Below are 20852 nucleotides of genomic sequence, written 5' to 3' on the forward strand. Positions count from 1 at the left end.
CAATCTTTTTTGTTCAAATCCGCTCTCTTGGCTCTAGCTGCCCATGCATCCGATTCAAGTGAAGCTGATCGATTAAGAAATCTTGCATCTCCTGCTGGGAAGGTTTGCATTTTGATACTTGACAACCAATTGGTGAGATAGTTTACTTTTTACACATTGAAGCTAACTTACCGTTCTTTGTGCAGGATGAATATGTACATTGGATAGTTGCAAGTCAGAGAAGTCTCCTTGAGGTCATGGATGAGTTCCCATCAGCAAAGTCTCCTCTTGGAGTTTTATTTGCTGTTATAGCTCCTCGGTTGCAGCCAAGATACTATTTGATCTCATCATCATCAAGGTGAATAAGCTACTCCTTATATCTTCTGTGCCAATAATTAATAGTGTGATGACGGAAAAAAATCCAACAGAATGAAATGTACTTGCCCCTGAAGGTCTTCCAGCATCATTATGACTGCATAAGATGGTGTCGTCAATATAGAATCTCTATGACACCTATAACTAACACACCTATAACCTGATAAAGATGTTTTGATGCCTAGGGGAAAGTTTTATCATGAGAACTTGGGAAAGAGTGGGTGGAAGTTCAACTTAGAAGGTTGACGTACTTAATAATCGTCCTGGTTTGAAATATAATATTTAAAAGAATGACAAGTTTATAATGATTTGGTACTGTACTACTTGTATCCATTTGTTTTGGCTATCTAATTGAATCTCCTTTGAAATAGAGAAGTGTACCTGTGGATGAACAAATGATTGGGAAAGTCTTTTTCCAATGATTGATAGCTTAGAAATTTGCCAATGATCAAATCATTTGGAAAGTCTTGTAGGTGATCATTAGCCTGTTTGTTTTGTTATGTTTTGAACATGATCAGTTTTTAGTAACATGTTACGATGTCCAAATCTTCTTATTTGCTTGGCTGTTTTCTAATTGGATGGCACTTTGTTTATGTAGTCCGAGAAAAATGAGCTTCGTTATGAGAAACAAAGGCTGAAAGCAGAGAAAGAGAAGCCGGAAGCGACAAGTTAAAGCCATGAGTTCTCACCAAGCTTCATGCCTTACCCTTCGCCATTCCAACCGCATTTGCTCCTCAAGCTCAAGCACGGCAACAAGCCGATACCATTCATCGGCTACCCCGGAGTTGCCATGTGGCAATTCATGCCACCGCAGCATTGATACCTCATAGGATCATGTTCTTCGCTCTCCGGTTGCCTAAAATGGCATTCTTCGACGATTCAAGATGGATTTTTCTGTTTTGGTTAGTGATCATTTATTGTTATCTCAGGACTGTTCTTGACTATGTTAATTGTTTAAAGTCAAAGACTTGATTAGTGGATGATGACTGCTATTAAAAATGGTTGAACTCCTATTTTCGCCAGTTCTCCTACTTTTATCCGTACATAGTCTTTATTTCATCTATTTCGAGAGATTTATATGTCAAGCAGTGAAGCCAATCTAAGCCATTGTAAATTCATTAGATCTTTGTCTTTTTATGACTACTCTGTCTCCATTTTTGCCTTGGCAAATCAGTAAATCTTTGCTTTCGGGTGATTCTGTACTCCGTCAAAATTGCCAAGAGCCTCAGAACTAAAGTTAAATACTTACATAGTTACATGGATGAAAACACGCCGGTGTGTTCAACCCCGAATTTCGCATGAGATCAAAGGAAGTAACTGAAAATATAGGTTATTATGGAATTGGCAAACTATGTAAAGATGATGTGATTCCTTTTCTTCTGTGTTTTTTTTATGTTCTCTAGGTTTACGAAATGATTCAATATTCAAGAAAAACAGGTTGCCTATGCCCAAGTACAAAAAACACCAACATACATTTATTTTTGTCAACGTCAAATTCTATATGATTTTTTTTTCATGATCTGACCACAACTAAATATAATTTCCATTGTTTTTTAACGTTGCCTTTAGCTTGGTGTTGATATGTTTTTTTACTTAAAGACACCTTCGCTACCGAAGGCTCCATCAGATATCTGTCTTGCAGATGCGGCGGGCAAACCCTAGTCAATATACAAAACAAAATTTTAACTAGTCAACAAAAAAATCGATATCTATGATATTTTCAATATATATCAGTTTTTGAATATATCGAGATATTCATCGAATTCGATATTTTAGTGTGGCAACTGGCAACAAGCTATGATGGACACAAAGGCACTGTTTGGCCGCATAAGATTTTGTATTGCTTAACACTAATTAGGTGTTCCAATTCTGCAGATGTATTACATAAAGATGATTAATCTGGAAGCTGTTTGGTCCTCAATTATTCTCATCATGATTTTAACTTGTCCGTGTTTGGTAGACACCGTAATTTGTTTATCATGAACAATATATTAGCAATAAGTTATTCTTTCTTCATTTTACGTATATACTTCAAATAAATATGAAATGAAATGCATATGATAAGAAAAGTCCAAATAAATATAAATCTAAACAAACAAAAGCACTTGGCGATATAAGTCATTCAAAATAAGTATTGCTATTACATTCTTCATATATATTAAACAAATAAAGTAAAAGAAAACTCCATAAGTACTACATCATTTTGAACTTTCATAGTCACTCCACATTGCATCAGCAATTGATTTTCTAAACTCTGCTGCCATTTCTCGTATTCTTTCTCTACTAATATTTTCCACACCCCCATTGTTATGCACTACTTCAGATTCTTGTTGGCCTTCAAAATCTTCCAAGTTAAAAATTAAATCATACGTTTTCTCTCTTCGTATGTGATTGTGTAGAATGCAACATGCTATGACTATCTTCACTTGTGTTTCAAATGGATATGGAGGAGCAAGGGTCAAAATAGGAAAACGCTTTTTAAGATACCAATGATAAACAAAAACATTCCTCAACGATGAATGTCCCGAGATTGAACAATTCTTTGCTATTTGTAGGTTCCAAGACACCATATTCTTTCAAGTGATAGCGAGTGCATTTAAATGGAGCAATAAAACTTGGTGTATTGGCATACCCGGCATCCACAACATAATATTTACCTACATTAATTAGGAAAGCAAAAAAACTATTTGTTAGCTTTGAAAGAAAATCCAGATTCAATGATAAACAAATATAAGTGTAATATACCTTCTGGTACATATAATTTGTCTGCTCTTGTTAATGCCGAAGTCAAAATACGTGAATGGTATGAACCTTCCCAACCAGCAAGTACATACTGAAACTGCAAGTCAAATGAACATGCCACCAAAACATTTTGCGTAACAATGCCTTTCCTATTTATAAAAGGACCTCTCTCCTTTGAACCAACCAATGCGGGGATATGTGTTCCATCAATGGCTCCAACACAATCCTAGTGAAATTTTTTTGAGCTATTGTTAGACCGTATTCAGACTCGACCAATTTAAATAATAAAACAATCGTACATAAATAATACCTTAAAATATGGATAAAATCTATCATCTTCAAGAATTTTAGGAGGCGTACTGGACCCAGCAGGTTGGAAAAAATCTCCAGATAATGCCACAATTGCATCCAAAACATTGTTGAAGTGGCGACTAACTGTTTCTCCAGAATGTTGAAAACGTTCTTGAATGATTCGATTCCTTTCGTTATGACCAACTGTAAGCATAAACATTGCTAGTTGTTCCTCAAGCCTTACCCCATCAGTGTCGGTAAGTAGACCTTTCGTATATAGAATATCACATAACCGCAAGAAGACATGTTTTTCCATGCGAAAGTTCTCTTGGCAACGCTTATCGTGACCATTAAGCACTTCCTCCACATATGCTGCACCACTAAGTGCTGAATCATGACAAGAAGTTTTACTTATATGGTATAGATAATACTGAGATGCGAATGTGGCAGTAGCCCCTGCAGTTGCTATTATGATATCCTCTTCGTCCGAATCTGACATGACTTTCCCTGTATCCACACATTTGTAAGTTATGATACTCTGACACTTAATAAATCTCAATTGGAATACATTGGAAATAAATAAAAAATTGCATCTAGTTACATAAAACAATAATCATCACATCCAAAATTGAAGGGACTTGAACATTCTTCATCTCATTTTCCATTTGTTCTAAATGAAAGAAATATTTATCATATTCATAACTCTATAAACTAAAATCAATTTGAGTACAAAATGTGCAATGCGCCGATAAATGAGCGAACCACCAATAAGTTATAGTATAATCAATAACTAACTAAAGTAGTAACCAAGTTAGTCAAAAAAAATCCTAGTCAAGGAACTAAGTCATAAATAGATCAAGAAGGAAAATAGTGTATTGTTGACCATTGGATCTTGTAAAATAGTATACTTATCAGCAGGCATGATCCTCCATACATGCCACGTTTACAGCTCATTCTCTCTGTTAATTTCCTTGGCGCTGGTTCACCAACCACAAAAAAACACACATAACCTAAAGTATAATAGATTTATAGATGTGGCATTATGCTTGCCCCACTTGTCTTGTGGACAACAGCACTCATACGACAAGAAGAAAAGGATAAAGCACACTTGTATAGTTGTATGTTTCTTTTAACTGCTAGAAGTTTTTAGAAGACTCTAAAATCTACCGACCCAACCTATCTCTGTTTAAATTCACATTTTTCACTCATAACTTTATGAACCTTTTAAGTAAATTCTGAACTACTCTGCTGAGAATGGATAGAGAGAACTGAAAAACATGGCTTTAGCTCGTTTTGCCCTTAAAAATGTACACGAAAGAGTGGCCACTCTCTCTTTAGCTATGTCTTCTCATAATACTACAAGGATAGATATGCCTAGTTATCATGTAAATTTGTTTTCGACAACTACAACTTCTGATGATTATAACAAGGAAACGAAATATGACCAATCTGATCAGGGTCGTGAGACTGCTGTGACTGACAATGAGATAACTACAACTCAATTTCTATCACAATTTGAGTTACCTGAGAAACTCAACCTAAGCATGAACCCTTTTATCTTTCATTGAATAACAAGCAAAATTGAAGTAAAGCATGTCTGTGATGATATGTACACGGGATCCAATCGTTTTAGGCCTTTCTTTGTCTTTGCTTTGTTTTTATTTTATCTGCCTGTAGCCGGAAATGTTATTGGAAACTGTACTAGTTTGAAAAGACGCATCACCATCCATAATCATAATGAGAGTTTGATAAGTTAAAAACATTTCATTTCTTTTTCCTTTCCAGATCACTGAAAATTGTATATCAATACGGCAATACCTATTAAGAAAAAGCATACGGCCGGGTTTGGCAAAACTCAAAAGGCATGGTCTCCTTTCTTCTTCTTACCAACATATATAGAAGAACCTGTCAGTCTGTCGCAAACTCGCAACTCAACCTATCATAAAGAGAGTTTGTTCGCCAATTCATCCATAGACTTCTAAACAATTTGACAATACCTTGTGATAAAAAACCAAATTAGTTAAGCAACTTAGCAACTGCTACTGTGTCCCAAACATGGATAAAGCAAACATACTAATGACCTCTTCCCCAAGTTCTAGAAAACCAATTCAATGGTCGATATATTCAACTAAATGAACAATTGAACAAAATATTGCTTCAGACAGAATCAATACATGAGAGTTTCTCTACATCAATCCTAAAGGTCGGTAAGACCTATGTTAATAATGGAACCATTACTCGCGAGAGTCTGAGACGCAAGTAGCCTGGGAAACATCTTTATATTGTCCACACCATTATAGAACCCATCCAGCTGCAATGGAATTAGCTCCATGAGATAATGGCTTCATCAGTAAGTTAGCTATACCAGGAACCTACATTTGTCAAATACCACCATTTTGACTCAGACGAAAACTCACAACCATGACCAAATACAATATACTTTAACAACATTTGAGCAAAAAAAGATACTAAAAATATTTAGGAATTGAAATAAAGATGCAGACAAAGACTTGAGAGCTCCCATCTACACCAACGTTAAACTTCTATTAAATAAGATGGAAAAATTACCATCGTGGCCAAAATATATGCAAGTCAGTCAAGGAGCCAAGAATGATGTCTGAAATCTGACCCTAGTTAATAAATAGAATCTCACAACCAGCACAACAAAATTACAACACCTTGTAAACAAAGATTCTGGTTTAATTTCTAGTGCAATCGACATAACGATGTTGTTGTGCAGGGATAGAGCCTCAACTAAACTTTTAAGTTAAGCTTTTGTATGATAATAGTATTGGTGAGCTGGCACTCCACCAAGATATGAAACTGTATATTCCGTTATTTGTTATATTAGCTAGTACACATATCCTGAATATTTTTTCACCAAACCATTTTCCAAAAGTAAAAGTAAACCCGTTTGATCATTAGAAGAATAAGAGCCAAATAACAAAGAATTTGGGTAATGGAAAGCACGAAGGAATTGTTGTATGCAGATAAAAGAAAACAATAGAAGACAAGCGAGAATAATGGTAATAACCAAGCGCGGATTAGGTCCGTTTTAAGGAAAGATTTAAGCCCCTTCCAATAGTGCGAAGAAAGGCAACGGTGGCGTCTTCCTCACAGATTCAATGGTTAACGGCTAGTCGACTTTCACTGCTAGAACAAACTACCCTCTACAGAAAGCAATATATAACTCTCTCGGCGGGGCCGAAGAAGAAGAGAAAGAAGAAGAATAAAGACTTATCGTTTCTCGATTCGCGTGGTAGGGTGTGATGAAGGTAAATGGACGGTATCCACGAAGTTACGTTTTCATGATGTATAGAGACAACCGAAGACGACTCCGACTCTCAATCTAGAGGCAAAGCGAAGACGACCACGGTATACACGAAGTTCTCTCTCTATCGTCTCTCACTCTCGTGTTCTATGATTGATCTCTCTATGAACACAGCGGTGTTTTATAGAGGTGTGATCGGTTATCATAGGGAGAAGGACACCTCTCCAAGTCGGTTTCACAAAACCAAGTTGAAGTAGAACTCTCAAGCTTTGAGAGCCGAAACTTGATCAAAAAGATTAGGCAATTGGTAATTCACTACCCACTAGACAAAAAGCCCAAGCCCGACACAGTGCGGGCGCGCGTGGGTGTGGCTTTGGGTGAGTCCTCCCTCCTAACACAAAAGCCTTTGTACCCTAAGGGCACGCCCTTATGTTAGAGGATCACCTCATATACCTCACTTGCTAGTGGTGATTCACCAATGTGGGACTAAACAACACACAAATATTTTGAAATATTCATTAGAGATTCCAACAGGAATCTCAGCAAAATATGTCATAGAAAATGACCGCCAACACTTATTAAGGAGTTAATATTTTTCATGTGTTCAAAACAGAGCACACCAAGGTTGAGCCCATAAGCATAAACATAAACATAAAAGTAATGACTTCCAAGTACTAATCTATCGAGCCCTGAAAAAGATTTGACAACAAAAATTTATCACTGCGGTTTATCCAAAGATACTATCATATTAGTTTGATCAATACATTTGTAATCCAAATACCTAGAAGCTGTGTCATGAACAGAAACTAGTGGATGGGAATTTCAAACGACATAAAAGGAAGATTACGAGAAGCAACAATTGCATTCAGGCAGTGTACAAACTCTGACCACAGAACAAAATTAATAGCATAAGTCTAAGTCCAAATCACAATTTTCTTTGTACAGGGTTATGCACGGGGGGAGGCACACACACACACACGAGCGAAAAAGCTTCGGAATTTTCAACACCAACCCCAAATGGACAATGGTGCACAATCAAAGGCAACATGGGCTTATTTAGAGATTGATGTAATCGCCGGGAATCCAAAATAAAACCAGCATTGTGAAGCCTCTAGATACCACTCGGACGAACAAGTGAAACCACAGTAAGGCGGGATGCAGAGCTTAGAAGTAGCCTAAATGCTTGCATCACACATTAACAATTTTAACTGGATTGACAGAATGCTACTCACGTGCAATAATTCATAATCGCAATGCGACAATACCTATAGTGAGTATGAGACCAAGGAAGCATAACAATGAGCATCAATCTCCACAAAGGAAAGAGGAACAGATTCACAGGTCCTTTGGCAGGATCCAACACCAAAACAATTTCACCCAGATTTCAACTAGGATGAACTCATATTTTAAAGAACCTATACACAATACTACAAGACCTATAGTGAATGCGAGTCATGAGACCTAGCAAGCATAATAAGGAGCAATCAATCTACAACAAGGAGATAGGAATAGATTTGCAGATCGATTAGGAGGACCCAACACCGCAACCAATTATCCCAGATGCCTTCAACTAAGATTAACATATACTTGACGGAACTAAAAATAATTTCAAAAGCTTGTCAAGCATGCCTTTACAGTATGCACCCAATGTTACTCAAGTTCCTACAATAAATATTGATGTTCCATAAAAAGTATATCGACAAGATAGTACTAGTAGGACGAGATGGCCTACCATAAAATGGTACAAACAAATACCTAATCAACACTTGTAACCTAAAGAAATTCAGTCTACATATGACAAACACCCAAACTTTCCCATGTACCATTTATATCTATGTTGTATTCCTTGAGGGCTTGGTGTCCAAGTTTTTTTTTTCTTCTCCCTTTTCTTTTTTCTAATCAACACTAGTAAACTAAAGAAATTCAGTCTACATGTGACAAACACCCAAACTTTCCCATGTACCATTTATATCTGTGTTGTCTTCCTTGAGGGCTTCTGTCCAAGTTTTTTTTTTCAATTTCTGTCGTCTACCAACTTTTATGGCCTAATTTTTGAAACTCTAACATGGACCTTAAAATTTGTGAGGGTAGTCTCATCATGGATATTATCCTTACGAAAGACCATTTTTCAAGTTAATATAAACGTAAACCTCATTCGAGTGTGTCAATAAAGTGCACGATAACAAGAAAACTTTAATACAAACGCACCTTTGAATTGAAAAGATATTAACGGCGACCCTTCTCGAACCTTTCTCTCAACTTTTTGTCTCCTGGCTCTTCCTCTTCAACACCAACAATAGTCCCCACATACGTACCAGAGCTCAAGAGTACAAGGCTCGCAAAATGAATCACAATGTCCATATCAGAACAATTTGATATAAACTGAAATTCCAGATTCCTAGTTGTTTTATCCTTTGGGTTATAAACAACCATATCATTGTCGTCCCTGAGTAGAACTTTACCATTCCTGGCAAAACATAATGGCCTCGGAATCGGTTTATTGTTAGACGAAAGGTATATCCTATAATCCTTAATGGACTTCATAACGTTTGTTTTCATGGCAAAAAGTTTAACCCACGAGTTACTAACACCATAATTCTTCATCACCCATAAGTTAATATCAGTACAATAGACTTTGCAAAGCATACAAAGTTCACCTCCCAACACCCCCCCCCCCCCAGTCATAAAATCAGTTATAGTCATAAAATCATAACCATCCACAGGACTAGAAAACTCTCGAAATACATTTTCCTTGACATCAAACGAGATCAGAGTTTGATGGTATTTATTTATGGTATTTGCTAGCCAATGAATAGCACCATTTAGAAAAATCCCTGATTCTCTTTGATTCACAACTATATATGGAACATTTGAAATTTCCACACATGAAGCATCATTTAGCGAATAAACACGGACTTCCGAATTATAATTGTCTGAATTGACATACTGCACTAACTTATAGTCTTCATTAGTGTAATCATACCAAATCCATAAATTGTTTCATAATCCAAATCAAACTCATTTTCAAACCTCACAATCTTATACTCTCTCGTATACGGATTCAACAAGCATACGTCCTTCCACCGAACTATACAAACGATTCCATTACAAGAACCAATCACTTTAGGATGTCTAGGAAAAGACTCACCAAATGGGTCTTTGATTTTAAAGTTGATAGCAAATGAATATCCATCTATACCTCAAATATATCGATTTGTTCAATAAAAAGTAAAAAGTCTCCCAACTGGTTAAAGATTTTCTAAACAAATAAACGGTTTTTTTCTGATTTTTATGATGATGGATAGCTGTTTTTTATGTATGTATTTTGATTTTTTAAATTTTAAATTGCAAATATTTATAGAATATTACAAAAAATAACAAAATTTTACACACATATTTGTAAATTTTGAATTTGTTGTATACTTAAAATAACCCTGACAAAATAATCTTGACATGATACACAATCACACACTGTACACTATTTAATATTTTAATTATTTTTGGCTTTTCCAATTTCTCATACAAATTTTACATTTTTATTCTTACCGTGTATGGTTTACTGAAAACCGAGATGAGTGGTTGGCCCATCAAGTCTGGACTGGCAGTAACACCGCTAGTGTCTCTAACTCAACACTATTGGGTTTAGCGAAAATAAAAAACTCAACACAATTGGGCACCAACTCCATCTGGGTTACCAATTGGAGTGAGATCGGCCTGTATATTGGTGGTCAACACTCCTAAACGTTGGGACTTGGTTGAACTATACATACTAATCGTACTTAAAACTAACCATTCGCTCCGTATCAATCCGAATGTCAATGTCAGACTGATAATTGGGTCCAGCTAAACGGTAGTGTTTAATACTTTAAGACTTTAAGCTAATCTACTGTTGTCATCTAGTCATTCACTCATTCCAAGACTACAACGACTTGTTTACAAGCACTGCATAAGATAAGTAAACAGAAATCACGGTAAATTAAAAAAGCTCAGCTATCCACTCTCAAAACCTCAATATAAAACATAACCAAATTCTAGCAATCTGGGAAGTTAAAATAAAAGAAAAAAGAGAGAGAGATGGAGATCAGTTTCAATGCAAACCACCGCAGAAAATAGTCGTGTAGTGCTAGTGTCGCACATAAAGAAAACAATAAAGAGACAAGGACAGAAGTAACAGGTAACAACCAAGGCGCGGATTAGGCTGTCCTTAAAGAAAGATTTTGTCCCTTCTAGTAGTGCAGAAAGGCAACAATGGCGTCTTTTTACGAGATTTGATTGGTTAACAGTGATCGACTTTTGCACTAGTAACGGACTACCCAGAACAACAATATAACTATCTCTCATGGCTCTGAGAAAAGAAGAAAAAGAAAAAAGAAAAAGAAAAGGAATAGGGTTATGGTTTACGTTTTCTGCGAGATGGGTTTCTTATGAATCAGATCTTCTATGGGCGACAACCCCTTTATTTATAGAGGTAGGTCGGTCACAGAAGTCCAACTAGAACAAGGACATGGTCAGTCAAGAGACCAACTCACACTAGAACACTGAAACTGAAACTTGCAACAAAAGCAAAAACAAGTTTAGGCTTTTGGTTAATCCACTACCCATTAGACAACAGTAAGCCCAAGCCCAACCCGACCCGACTCAGCTCAGCGCAGTGCGAGCAGGCGCGCGCGAGTGTGGTTTTGGGTGAGTCTTCCCTCCTTAACACAAAAACATTTGTACCCTAAGGGCACGCCTTTATGGTAGAGGAATGTCTCTTATACTTCACTTGCTAGTGGTGAATAACCAATGTGGGACTATCTACAATGCACTAAAGTAGAGAGAACACACTTTGTTCATTTCTCCACTTTGCACACACACACTAGTATTTATAAATACTCAGAGATTCCAACAATCCCCCACTATTTCAAAATACTAATAGTCCTCCACTATTTTGGAATAAGATATTACAAAATAAATGGGTTAACGAAATGCCAGAGGGAATAAAAAAAAACAATGCATAAGATACTGGTGATTTACGGGCTTGAACCAGTCATAGGGTAACATGTCTTATAATGTGTGAAAGTGGTGGATTAAAAAATCTTTGAACCAACATTCCCTTGTAGTAAAATAGATCATATGCACCCACACTGCTCTTTCATTATATGCCTGTTCTGCGGTGTTGCGTTTTTTGGCCCCTGCGCTGCCTGTATTCCATGAATGCTCTAGAGTACTTGCCCGAATACTCATAAGAACCGACTAAGTTCTACATTCACGTAGGTGGATATCCATCAAGTATACATTGCAATTAAAATACACTATCTCATAAAAAAAATAATGGACTATGGATTCCAATAAAAGTAAAATAACTCATCTTTTCTTATTGCAATTCAAGTTATACAAAGTATACAAAAAATGCTATCTCATCATAGGGTGGGACGTCTCAAAGAAAGACGATAGCATACCAGAGCGACAATATGACTTGTTTTTCCCTTTGAATCTACTTCATGGGATCTCCAATCAGGTGGGGTTGCCGTCACTCAGTGTCGCCTCTATCTAAGGCAAAAGTCTCATCCCCCTCGATGTTTCAACCACTTGTCTCCTGTGAAGCGGTTTTGTCAGAGGATCAACCAAATTTAACTCTGACCTCACATAATCTAGAGCCACAACTCCAGATTCCAGCAGCTGCTTTATAGATTGTAGTCTCAGACGAATATGCTTGTTTTTCCCATTATACAATTTGCTCTTTGTCTTTGCTATCGCGGCCTGACAGTCACAATGCATAAGTACAGCTGGAGGCGGTTTTGTACCAATAGGAAGATCTGCCAAGAGGTTTCTAAGTCACTTAGCCTTAGCACTTGCTTTATCTAAAGTAATAAGCTCGGACTCCATGGTTGAACAAGCTATCAAGGTATGCTTAGAAGATTTCCAAGCGACTGCACCTCCACCAAGGGTGAAAATATAACCACTAGTGGACTTGATATCATGAGAATTAGATATCCAGTTTGCATCACAATAGCCCTCTATCACACGTGGAGTTTGTCTAAAACGTATGTCGTAATTCATTGTTCCTCTCAAGTACTTGGCTAGTCTCTCTAACACACTCCAATGTTCCTTGCTAGGACAATGAGTGTATCTGCTCAACCTGCTAACTGCATAAGCAATGGCAGGTCTAGTGCAATTCATCAAGTATATGAGACTACCAATAATTTGGGCATATCTAGACTGAAGGACATTATGTTGATCATTTTTCTGAAGTTCACTAGTTGCCTCACAAGGTGTCGACACAGGCTTACTATCACAAAAGTTAAACTTCTTCAAAAACTTCTCAACATAATGCTATTGTGAAAGCGAATAACCATCACTGTTTCTGATAATTTTGATTCCAATAATCACATCAGCTTCTCCCAAATCCTTCATTTCAAATTGGGAGGATAAGAACATCTTGGTGTTTCTCACAACATCAAGGCTAGGACTCATGATTAACATGTCATCCACATATAGACAGATAATCACATATGTATATACATCAAAAGATTTAAAGTAAATACATTTATCAGCATCATTTATATGATATCCATTGGACATCATGACACTGTCAAACTTTTCATGTCATTGTTTTGACACTTGTTTCAACCCATATAAAGACTTAACTAATTTGCATACTTTTTGCTCATTCCCTTAGTACTATAGTACCCTCAGGCTGCATCATATATATTTCTTCACCAAGATCACCATTCAAAATACAGTTTTTACATCCATTTGATGAATAAATAAATTATGAATAGTAGCGAGAGCCATTAGAACTCTTATAGAAGAAATCCTAGTTACATGAGCATAAGTATCAAAATAGTCAATGCCTTTTTTATGGGAGAATCCCTTAACTACTAGTCTAGCCTTGTATTTCTCAATGGAACCATCTAGCTTAAGTTTCTTTTTGAAGATCCACTTGTAACGTATAAGATTTCGCCCCAAGAGGTAGATCAACTATCTCCCATGTGTGATTAGATATAATAGAATCTAGTTATGAGTTTATAGCATCTTTCCAGAAAGGTGCATCTCGAGAACTGATTGCCTCATTATACGTCACAGGATCATCATCAAGAAGAAACGTGTAAAAGTCATCACCAAAATTGGTGGATTTTCTATCTCTTTTACTCTTCCGAATTTCTTGTTCAGAAATTTCAGGATCTGTTGATTGTTGTTCACTAGGAGCAACCAACCTCTCAATGCCAATTTTCAAAGGAAACAAATTCTCAAAGAAATCAGCATTTTTACTCTCTATAATAGTGTTAGCATCGACAAGGTTATTATCAGATTTTACTATTAAAAATCTATATGCAGCACTATTATGAGCATAACCAATGAACATATAATCAATAGTTCTAGGTCCCAATTTTCTCTTTTTAGGTTCGTTTACTAGAACATTTGCAAGACACCCCCACATTTTTAAGTATTTCAGGTTAGGTACATGACATTTTCCATAATTCATATGGTGTCCTATTCTCTGTTTTCTTGTTGGGTATCTTATTATGTATATGACAAGTAGATAGGATTACTTCCCCACCCCCCACAAGTTCAGGGAAGCTCCAGAACTTACAAGCATAGCATTCATAATCTCTTTTAGTGTTCTGTTTTTCCGTTCGGCTACTCCATTAGACTCAGAAGAGTATGGTGGAGTAGTCTCGTGAATAATGTCATTCTTATCACAAAAGTCCTAAAAAGGGTTAGACTCATATTCTCCACCCCTGTCAGACCAAAGTCTTTTAATTTTACAGTTAAGCTGGTTTTCAACTTCAGCTTTGTACTTGAGAAACATTTCACCTACCTCATGATTGTCTCTAAGTAAATATACCATGGAGTACCTAGAGAAGTTATCTATGAATGTAATATAATAAAACTTCCCCCCTCTACACATAGTACTTTTGAATTCACCCAAATCCGTATGAATAAGAGTTAGTAATCTAGTTTTATCTCTATAAACAATTATACAGGGTTTCTTTGTGGCTTTAGTCTCAGCACATATCTCACATTTATCATTAGAAAAATAAAAAATATCAAACAATAAACTACATGCTTTCATCTTTTTCATATACTGAACATTCACATGTCCTAGTCTACCATGCCATATATTAAAAGAGTCAAGAAAATAAGCAGAAGCAGATTCATTCTTATTAATAATAATGTTGTCATGTACATTCAACATGAAAAGACCACTATTATTACAATAACTTTTCCCAACAAAACCCTCATTCTTTGTCAAAACGAATTTGTCACTCTCAAAAGTCACCTTGACGCCAGCTTTTCCCAATAAAGACACATAAATCAGATTCTGACGAATCTCAGGAACATGAAGTACATTACTAAGTGAAAGGTTTTCTCTGAAGTTAACTTCAGAAGAATCTTGCTTGTTCCCTTAATAGGAATAGACCTTGAGTCACCCATATAGACCTTTTCATCTTTCACTAGTATGTAGTCTGAGAAGGCTTCAACATCATCACAAACGTGGCGGGTGGCACCAGAATCTAGTACCCAATTCTTTTTCCCAGTGGCCATGAACACTTATGACACCACAGCAGCAATAATATCATCTCCCTCAACTATATTAGCATTGGGAGGATCATTAGTGTTTTTCTTGTGCCTGCACTGAAAAACCCTATGTCCAGGTTTACCACAAATATAACAATTTCCATTGCCAGTACCACTCCTTTTAAAAGAAGTGTCTTTGACCTTGAAATTATTATTTTTGTTGTACTTCTGCTTTTTAGAGGTTTTGTTAGATTTGTTGGGATTAACTTCAATGATATTGGCTTTAGAATGGAATTCTTTAGACAACACATCATCCCGAGTCTTGTTCTTTTTCTCTATGTGAATGTGAATGTGAATGATCACATCCTCAAGAGTCATCTGCTTGCGCTTATGTTTCATACTATTTTTATAGTGTTTCCAAGACTCAGGGAGTTTCTCAATCAAACATCCAGTGATAAGAGCCCAAAACTGTAGTTTAACCCCTTAACAATAATACTTTTAGACCAATTATGCGAGTAATAAATAAGAGTTAATGTTGATTACGTGCTTTTATGTATTTCAGGCATTGAAGTCAATTATGTGCAGAAATGTGCCACTTTGGCGAGATAAAGGAGCAAGGGTTGGTTACTAAGAAGTTCTGTGATTAAAAGCCAATATTCAAGGAGAAAAAGCCTTTGTAAAGCCCGGTCAAAAGCTTAAAAGTCAAAGTCAACGCGGACAGAAACAACACACAAAAGTTAGCAGAATTTATGAAGACCGTATCTTTGGACTCAGGCCTCGGAATTGGGCCTACCTTATGTCACAACGACCAGCTCGGAAAGAGCTTTCCAATGGTCCAAATCTTAACCCAATCAGAAGAGCAAAAGTGGACGAAAAGTCTATTGAAGTCAAAGACAGCTGAAAAGGGCTCTGTGGACTGAAGAAATTGGGCTTTGGGCTCAATTTTCTAGCCCAAAACATGGCTCCTCAGCCCATGCACGAAAATGTGGATCTGGTCTCCTCCATTTTTCACACACAAGACTTAACTCTGAAGCATCAATTAGGTTAGGGAGGAAGTAGCCATTAGAGATAGGATTCTAGATCTAGTTTTGAGTTTTGATTTCCATTAACTAGTTTTCATACCTTGTTTTAATCTAGGTTATTGAATCATTGTTATTCCTTGTTAGAGTAATAAAATAATTAGTTTCATACCTTGTTTTAATTTAGTATTTTGAATCAATTTTTATTTATTCATTAGATTAATAAAGTAATTTAGTTCTTGATAATATAGTTTCATTTCATTAATCATTGTAGTTTCGATTCCTAGATTTAATTATTATCATTGTTAGTTTCAATCGATTCTTGCATAATTAGATTTCCATTTGAATTGAAATAAGTAAATTTACAATCTTTTATTGATGTCTTGTTTAATTTCATTGGGAAATGATATCATAATGATTCTAGGCTAAACCTCCATTAGAGGGGGTTGAAGAAGCTTTGATGAAGCTTGCTCTTTGTTAACTTAGAAATCGTCGTGATAATATATTCAATTCTAGAAAGTAATTAGTTCACCATGAGAATGGGTTTGGTTGCTTCACATGATAGTTATTAATTGGTAGAGATTACTATGTATAATTAGGGATTAGAAATACCATTTTGATATGCGAAAATATTGAAATTTGGATCACAACGAATCTTTGTTAGTTGATTAAGTCGAGTTAAAGTGGAATCAATCCCCCCTAATTCCTTATCATATAGTCAATTTAGAAATTCCGTAGTTTGAATTAGCATATCTTGTTATTTGAATTCACATCGTAGTAAAATTACACACCATACTCTCATTAACTTTGGATAGACCGATAGTCATAGAAAACTTTGGATGCTAAAGAACTAGGAGTGGAACGAATCTTTTACTCCACTCTATTTCGATAGATTCAAGAGTAGAAATCTTTGATAAATTAATTAGTCTTCGTAAAGTTTTAGTTTTACTTGCATAAGAATATTCATCATTTATTCGTGAGTAAACTATCATTTTTACTTTTATCATCTAGCAACAAAGGTTTTGGGTAAATTAATACCTTCAGTTTTCAAATCATTAATCAGCACATGAAAATCATGGATTTGAAACGTTACATCTCTATCCTCTCATCTGGAACTTTAGAAAAGTCCCAATAGCATATTTCTGAGTACCAGCATCCTTTATTATGTATTTTTTGTTCAAACTCTCCCATATATCATGTGCATTCTTATTTGAACAATAAATATCAAAAATTTCATTGGACAAGGTACTCAAAATAGCATGACAACATACCTTATTCCCATTGAGCCAAATAGCTTGATTTCTTTCGAAATCATTAGAACCCTCCATGGGTGCTGTATCAATGAGATATTTTGCATAGTTGAGTACATCTAGGGCTGTGAACACCCTTTCTCTCCATCGCTTGAAGTGTGAACTGTTGAAGGATTCAATCTTTGACACATTGGGTAAGTTGCGAGCATTCAATAGAGGTGCAACATCTCTCATAGTCGAAGTAACTTCTAAGACTCCAGAATTAGTTTATTTGTTCGGCGTGTTTGCTGGTGTAGATATCTTGATTCTTTCCTTAAGATTGTTATATGTGAATAAAGAAAACAATAAAGAGACAAAGACAGAAGTAACAAGTAACAACCAAGGCGCGGATTAGGTTGTCCTTAAGGAAATATTTCGCCCCTTCCAGTGGTGCAAAAAGGCAGCAGTGACGTCTTCCTCACAGGATTCAATGGTTAATAGCAGTCTGACTTTGCACTAGAACAAACTACCCTCTAGAACAACAATATAACTCTCTCGGGCGGCTACAGGAAGAAAAGAAGAAGAATAGGGCAAGTTATGGTTTCTGTTTCTCTGAGATGGGTTTCTTATGAACTGTATTTTCTATGGACACACAACCCCTTTATTTATAGAGGTAGGTCGGTCACAGCAGTCCAACTAGAACAAGGACATGGTCGGTCAAGAGACCAACTCACACTAGGACACTGAAACCGAAACTTGCAGCAAAAGCAAAGTTTAGGCTTTTGGTTAATCCACTACCCACTAGACAACAATAAGCCTGAGCCTGACCCGGTGCGGGCGGGGCGCGTGTGTGGCTTTGGGTGAGTCCTCCCTCCTAACACAAAAGCATTTGTACCCCGACCCAATGCGGGCGGGCGGGGCGCATGTGTGGCTTTGGTGAGTCCTCCCTCCTAACACAAAAGCATTTGTACCCCGACCCGGTGCGGGCGCGTGCGCGCGTGTGGCTTTGGGTGAGTCCTCCCTCCTAACACAAAAACATTTGTACCCTTAGGGCACGCCCTTATGGTAGAGGAATGTCTCTTATACTTCACTTGCTAGTGGTGGATAACCAATGTGAGACTATCTACAATGCACTAAAGTGGAGAGAACACACTTTGTTCATCTCCTCCACTTTGCACACACACACACACACTAGTATTTAGAAATACTTATAGGTTGTGTTTGTTTAGTGACAAACCTCTAGTGGAAAAATATTAGATTTATTAGTATTTTCCCACTAGAGATTTGCCAGGCTAATTTGTAGTGGGAAAATTTCAGTTTGTCAGTGTTTGTTTGCAAAAATTTATAGTGGGAAAATATGGGATTTGCCAGTTTTGTCAGTGTTTGTTTACATGGTTTTTTTCCCGTGGCAAATGATATTTGAACTTTTTGGAAATATTTTTTTTGGGTTTTCAAATTCAATGATGTATAAAAAAAAAGCAAAAAATAAAATAAAAATACACAATTAATTTTTTTTAAGAAAATACAATTATACAACTCAACATTAATAGTATCCATAGTATATTTTCTCGAACAACCATAAAATAAAGTTGAAATACAATGGACCATAATAACCATTGTTAGCCAAATACATAAAATGTCATTGGGCGTTGGAAAATTTATATTTATATACTTTCCCATCTCTCGAATTCGTGCTATTTCTCGATCCCAAGCCTCATTGCTAGTTATCTACTATCTATATACTAAAGTAGAGACCTTCAATGGAAGATTTTCTCTCTCCTATGTGGCACTCTAATATGAGAGTTAGTATTTTCTCTTTCCTATGTGGCACTCTAATATGAAATATAGTGTTTTCTAATAGCCTACAATCCCATGTACATGGAACCTCTTTGGAGAGTTTAAGTGTATTTCTAATTTTTATATTTTGAGAGTTTGAGTGTATTTTCAATTCTGATATAGTTGATAAGAGTGAAACATTTTTAGTGTTCCAATTCTTATATATTTGATCAAATAAAAAAATTTGCTAAAAAATAGGTGATTTGTAGAAGCTAATTTCCTATTACAATCATACACTTTTAGTGTCTATGATAAAGCACCAACTTATTTCAAATATATCATTAACACGGCCTCAAAAATATTATATATTCTTCAATTAATAACTTATTATAGGGTGTAAGGTTCCCTACATTCTCTAAGGATTATGTAAGATATACCGAATTAGGACACTCAAATTGTTATTTGCATAATAAAAATAATTGCTTAAAAAATAGGTGATTTGTAGAAGCTAATTTCCTATTACAAATCATCATACACTTTTAGTGTCTATGATAAAGCACCAACTTATTTCGAATATATCATTAACGTGGCCTAAAAAACACTACATATTCTTCAGTTAATAACTTATTATAGGGTGTAAAATCAGCTTCTGACGGTTCCTCACATTCTCTAAGGATTACGTGAAATATACCAAATTAGAACACTCAAAATGTTATTTGCATAACCCTTTCATATACCTGGAATTTGCTGACTATAACAATTTAGATTTTGTATTCGGATATCATTGGGAAATACAAATGAACTCAAAAGCAAAATTGTATTTGGCACTTGGAACGGTTTCCTTTATGGCCCAAATGGTAAGCAAAACCTTAAGTATATATACTTAACTAATTTTATTTATAAACAATAATACATTGACTTTCTTTGAACTTAATATATACAACCTTCTTACATTTCATTTCAGCTCCTGGAATAGAAATTGGAACTGACTTTTATAACAAATACAATATACGGTGAGTGAAATCACTTAATTCAGGAGCGGTGATTAAATTAACTGATCGAGGCGGCTGTCTTTGGTTTCCTAAGTTTTGTTCTTTTTTTTCCCTGTGTACAGGAAAATGGGATAGTGCTAAAAATAAATTTTCAAAATTTGTGCTCATTCTGAGTGCAAGAAGATGTGATAGTGGTAAAAGATATGGGTCGGGATGCTTATAGAATGTTCATATCATGGAGTATGATCCTGCCAAGTATGTTTCACCACCTCTCTAACTTCATAAATGGAGTAGGATCTTGCCAAGTTGAATTGTATAATAATATGATGTCTTATATATATGAGCTACTCTTGGTATTGCATAAGAAAATTATTATTGAATTTGTATTGTGATGAGCATTTCAAAGCGATGGAACTACAGTAGTTGAACTTGCAATAGCTCAACAACTTTTATTCGATACACAACAAACTTTGGCTGCATAGAGAGCCACCTAAACATTTTTTGACTATAGGAATTTTAATAATTTTGGAGTAAAATATATCAAAGCTTAAAAATTCTTACGAGTGTTCTACTGATAATTGATGGATGATAATTCTTTGGTCCAAAAGAGTGAAGAGTGTTTGTGTGAATTATTGTTATACTTATTTTTGTAACACTTTATTGATACCATCAA

The sequence above is a fragment of the Coptis chinensis genome, chromosome 7 (assembly GCF_015680905.1).
Source record: "Coptis chinensis isolate HL-2020 chromosome 7, ASM1568090v1, whole genome shotgun sequence".
Classification (NCBI taxonomy): domain Eukaryota; kingdom Viridiplantae; phylum Streptophyta; class Magnoliopsida; order Ranunculales; family Ranunculaceae; genus Coptis; species Coptis chinensis.